The following is a 5,736-nucleotide window of genomic DNA, read 5'->3' as shown; positions in this document are numbered from 1 at the left end:
TTTCTTTTTACTTTGGAAATGAGAATGAAGTAACAGTCGCTCCATCCTGGAATGACATGATCTAATACGAACCAGTTACACCCGACATACTTGTTCGGATTTGAAAGTTATTATAAGATACAAAGGTGATATTTTTTCAATATGTCTCTATTGTTGACTCTGGCAATTCGGAAGACAGTGTCGACGAAAAATTGGCCGAAGGTTTCTTCGAAGGAAAAATTAGCGGAAGTAAAAGGAGAGAGAGTGAGAGATTCGCTGAGATTGCTGAAGACTCGATATCTTATTTTACTTCAGTTGAACGGTTTAAATAACAAATCTAATTACAAAATAGAAAAACCAATTATACAAAAATAGAAGAAGTGGACGAAGACTTCGCCCAAATTGCCAAAACAATGGCCCCTAGAATCACGCTCCTCCATTCGCGTGAATTCAGATGTTTTACAAACCTAACTAAATAAGGCATGACTTTTATTTAACAATCTCCTCCTAAAAGCTGTACCTTATTATTTGAACTCCGATCTTTGAGCGTAGTTCTTCAAATTTCACCCGCGCCAGGGACTTGGTGAAAATGTCTCCAAGTTGTTCCTCTGTTCGGATGAAATCAATCTTGATGAGCCCTCGATCTGCACATTCTCGAATGTAGTGGAATCTGATTTCTATGTGCTTGCTCCGGTCGTGCAAAACTGGATTTTTGATCAGGGAGATCGTAGCTTTGTTGTCTACGTATAGCATTGGTGGATCGCTTTCTCTCCCGATGAGTTCTTCCATTAGTCGTGCAAGCCAGATCCCTTGTGTTGCTGCCATCGAAGCGGCGATGTATTCTGCTTCGCAGGAAGACAAAGCAACCACCTTCTGTTTTGTTGATTGCCAGCAGATCGCGCCGCCTGAGAGAAAGTAGATCATTCCGCTGGTGCTCTTACGATCATCAACGTCACCGGCCATGTCACTATCACTGTAGCCGACCAGCTTGAGTTTCTCCTTTCCGCTCCCTGCACAATATCTTACACCCCAGCCTCTGGTTCCGGCTACATAGCGCAGGATGCGCTTGACAGCCACTAGATGCTCCTCCCTAGGTGCTTCCATAAACCTGCTCACATAGCCAACAGAATAAGCAAGATCAGGACGAGAGTTTACCAGATAGCGCAGACTCCCGACAATGCTGCGGTAATTGGTGGAGTCGACTGTCGTCGTAGTGCCGGCCTTCCTTAGTTGAAGTCGGGCCTCCATTGGCGTCCTGGTAGGATTACTGTCCACAAGCCCAGTTGTGTCCAGCAGCTTCCTCGCGTATGCACTTTGGCAGATGGAGATGCCGGAAGAGTTCTGTTGCACTTCGATGCCGAGGTAGTAGCTGAGCACACCGAGATCGCTCATCTCAAAGTTTTTCGACATCTCCTTCTTGAACCTTCCGAGGACTCCCACGTCGCCTCCAGTGATTATAAGGTCGTCGACGTACACTCCCACGATCAGTCGCTTTTTGCCGTGGCCGTACGTGTACATGCCATGCTCAGAGGCACAACGTTTGAAATTCAGTGACAGTAGAGTACTGTCGAGCTTCGCGTTCCAGGCTCGTGGGGCTTGTCGAAGCCCGTAGAGTGCTTTGTGCAGGCGCAGAACCTTATTAGGGTTGTCGATATCCAGGAAGCCAGGTGGTTGCCGAACATAGACGGTCTCCTTCAACTCTCCGTTAAGGAAAGCAGACTTTACGTCCATATGGTGAACCTCCCAAGAGTGATGTGCTGCAATTGCCAGCAAGAAACGAACCGATTCTAACCTTGCTACTGGCGCAAATACCTCTTCGAAGTCCACTCCTTGCTTCTGGACGTAGCCCTTCGCCACCAGACGAGCCTTGTGCTTCACAACTTCTCCTTTTTCGTTGCGCTTCAGTTTGAAGACCCATTTGAGCCCTATGGCTCGGTGTCCCGGTGGCATATCCTCCAGACTCCACGTCTGGTTCTCAGTGATGGATGTCATCTCCTCCTGCATTGCCTTCCGCCAGCACGGGTTCTTTTCTGCTTCGGCGAAGGTGTTTGGTTCATCTGCACTGACGGCATGTAGTTCGGCCACTTCTTCGAGCTCGCGCGCTGCTAGTCCAGGTGGTTCACCTCCTCCCACTAGGTCATCCATCCTCCGGTACCTAGCCTCCAGATCAGTATCGTGATCGGCATCCAGCGTCGAATCCGCAGTCCGTGGTGTTGCGAATTCCACTGGTTCAGGTGGTGCACCTGCTGGCGGCGGTGACGTCTCCTGATGCTGGGCTCCTCCTTCTTCAGGCTCGGTGACGAGGTACTCCACCGTGAATTGATTTGGATCACGGTCTGCCTCGATCACGTCATTCCACTGCCAGAAGGTGTTTTCGTCGAAGACGACGTCGCGAGACACGTGAGCTCGGCCCCCTACAGGATCATAGAGTCTGTACGCCTTGCTCCCGGGTTCGTAGCCGATGAAGACGACCTTCAGCCCCCTGGGATCGAGCTTGGCGAGATGGGGACGTGTTACCTTCATGTATGCGACGCAGCCGAACACGCGAAAATGATGTACTGTTGGTTTTTTGTTGTACCAGGCCTCATATGGCGTCTTCCCGTCGAGGCTTCGGGTTGGTGACCGATTGAGGAGATAGACAGCCGTCATTACTGCCTCTCCCCAGAATCTCCCAGGCATCCCGGCCGTCACCAACAATGACCTCGCTGTCGCGACAATGGTCTGATTTCGGCGCTCTACCACTCCGTTCTGTTGGGGGGAGTAGGGCGCCGTTAGGTGCCGTTGTATGCCGATCTCGTCGCAGTACTTACTGAAACTTGCCGAGGTGAATTCTCCGCCTCGGTCTGTACGCAGCACTCGCATCTTCTTCTCACATTCGGCCTCCGCTCGCGCTTTAATGCGCTTAACCGCCTCTGCCGCCTCACTTTTCGCTTGCAGCAGAGTCAGCCACATGAAGCGGCTTTTGTCATCGACTAACAGGAGGAAGAGACTCTTACCGCCTGGGGTCGCCGGCTTGATGGGCCCGCAGATATCGCCGTGTACAAGCTCCAACGGCTCATCGGCTCGGTAGGCTGTTCGAGACGGAAAGGGTGTGCGCCTCTGTTTGCCGATGAGGCACCCGTCGCACAGCTTGTTCACGCCTTTGATTTCTGGCAAGCCGTGCACCAACTCCTTCTTCTGTAGCTTTTCTAGGGCAGGAAAGTTTAAGTGTCCGTACCTTGCGTGCCACCTCCAAGATACCTCTTCGGTCTTGGCCGAGAGGCTAACGGGTTGGTCTATCTCTAACTCCAGGATGTAAAGGCGGTTTGTCGTGCGCCTTGCCTGCGTGAGCAGCCATCGTTGATTATCGCAGATTTTGAGTAGTCCGCGCTCGATGGAAATGAAGCAACCTGTTTCATCGAGTTGACCCAGGCTCACAAGGTTAGCCTTGAGCCTCTGGATGAAGTAGACGTCGGTCAGCTTGCGATGCTCGTCTCCCTTACTGACGAACAGGATGGTGCCGCGCCCTTCGATCTCGACGACGGAGCCGTCGCCGAATTTCACCGTCCCACTGATCCTCGAGTCGAGCTCGGAGAACGCAGATCTAGCCCCGGTCATATGGTTTGTTGCCCCTGTGTCAAGGATCCATCGCCAGTGCTCGTGTTGCTCGTCCCTCTCGCCGATCTGAGCGAACACTCACTCCTCCTCCAGTTGAATTGGCTCTCCAGCTGGTGCCACCTTTGCTACGCCCAGCTGGAGCTCTTTCTCGGGTTCAACATCGTCATCGAATTTGGAATCGAAGTTGGGGACGCATGCAATTACCATGAAGAGAGCTGGCTCGTCCTCCTCAGATTGAGCCACATGGGCCTTTTCGGCCTTCTCCTTATTCCTGAGCTTGCTCCAGCAATTTCTGCTCAGGCGTCCTCTCTTCCCACAGTTCGAGCATTGGATCGGCCTGCCATTGATCAACTCCTTCTTTTGATTCCCATCTTTCCCGCGCGTGCGCCCGTGGGACATCCATGGCTTCTTACCGCCTTTGCGGCTGGAGGAGGACCCGTTGCTCTCGCCGGTGTTGTCGCGGAGCTTTAGGCGTGCAAGCCATTCCTCCTCCGTGAGGAGTAGACGGCCCTCCTTGTCAACAGCTGAAGTGGTATTATTCTTCCGCTGCTCGACGTTACGTAGTCTTTCGGTCACCTCTTCCACCTCCGTGAGGGTTAGAGTGTCATGCAGTTGGCGATTGACTCGATCTATCATTTAAAGACAAAACACAGAAGGCGATACAATTTCACTCGGAGGTTAGTGGAAGATGATGATGTGTTTGGAGATGATAGAGGGGGCAAGGAATCCAGCAAACATTTTGTGTTGATGTTGGAATATTGAGGTTGTGCAAAGCCTGAAGTGGTATCGTACCGATCGAGAATGAAATTCTTGGTTGACTGGATTAGTCTCCAAGTGGGAGATTGTTGGGGTTGACTGGATCAGTCTCCAAGTAGGAGATGGTTGGGATATGGAGCCTGATGCCTAGATCTGATGGCTAGATCTCGTAGAGATATATTTGGAAGATATTTTGCAACGATCTAGTAGAGATATATTTGGAAGATATTTTGTAAAGATCTGATGGAGATATATGGTAGATATTTGGTAAAGATTTGATAGTGTTAGATTATATCTCGTAGTTTAAATCTTTGAAAGCTATATTTAGTAAATTAAAACCATACATATACCCATCCCATTAGGGAGTGGTCTGTACTTCTGTTCATTCACTGTATTCTATCTTGTTGTACATCCCTGAAATCATCAATAATAAAATCTTTAGTCAATATTCCTTGAATTCCTCCTTGAATGTTCTCTCTTCTGTTCTTTGTGTTCATCTTGATCGAGTGTGTGCATTGTTGAGCGATCTAACAATTGGTATCAGAGCTAACAACTGTATTGATCCGAACAACTATGATCTATATGGGTCACGACCTCACGTATTTATAAATGTGTATAATGAGGATTATATTGTAACAAACCATGAAATCATAGATTTAGTAACAAACTAGAAATCATAGATTCTCCTTGATTCATGGTAACAAACAAGTAAATCAGTAGATTATCTTACTATGTACAAATATGATCTATTCTATGTTTAACACCCCCGCCCCCCTCAATCTCGATGATGTAATACTAAGTTCAGATTGCGCCTAAAACTCCTAAAAGAAGGAGCTTGCAATGGTTTTGTCATGATTTCGGCGAGCTGATCCTTGGAAGATATGAGTCGCACATCAAGCTGACGAGTCGATACTCGTTCACGAACGAAGTGATAATCAACCTCAACATGCTTCGTCTGTCGATGAAAGATTGGATTGGCAGACAGATAGGTGGCACCAATGTTGTCACACAACAGGCTAGGCGCTTTCGCTTACGAGATCCCGAGCTCATGCAAGAAGACTTGGATCCAGATTAATTCGACAGTGGCATCAGCAATCGCCTTATATTCGGCCTCCGTACTAGAATGAGAAACTGTCATTTGTTTCCTTGAACTCCAGGAGATAAGATTGCCACCAAAGAAGATCGCATAGTCTCTAGTGCTTCGATGATCATCAGGATTCCCGACCCATCAGTATCCGGAAAGGCACTCAACAAATTAGTGCTGGACTTCGTAAGACACAAGCCCATATGAGTAGTGTCATGTAGATAACGGAGAATTCGTTTGACTACCGCCCAATGTACAGAAGTCGGGGAGGACATGAACTGACACACTCTGTTGACACAAAAGGATATATCAGGACGTGT

This window comes from Cucurbita pepo, chromosome LG20 (assembly GCF_002806865.2).
Source record: "Cucurbita pepo subsp. pepo cultivar mu-cu-16 chromosome LG20, ASM280686v2, whole genome shotgun sequence".
NCBI lineage: Eukaryota > Viridiplantae > Streptophyta > Magnoliopsida > Cucurbitales > Cucurbitaceae > Cucurbita > Cucurbita pepo.
Note: the sequence above shows the minus strand (reverse complement) of the source record.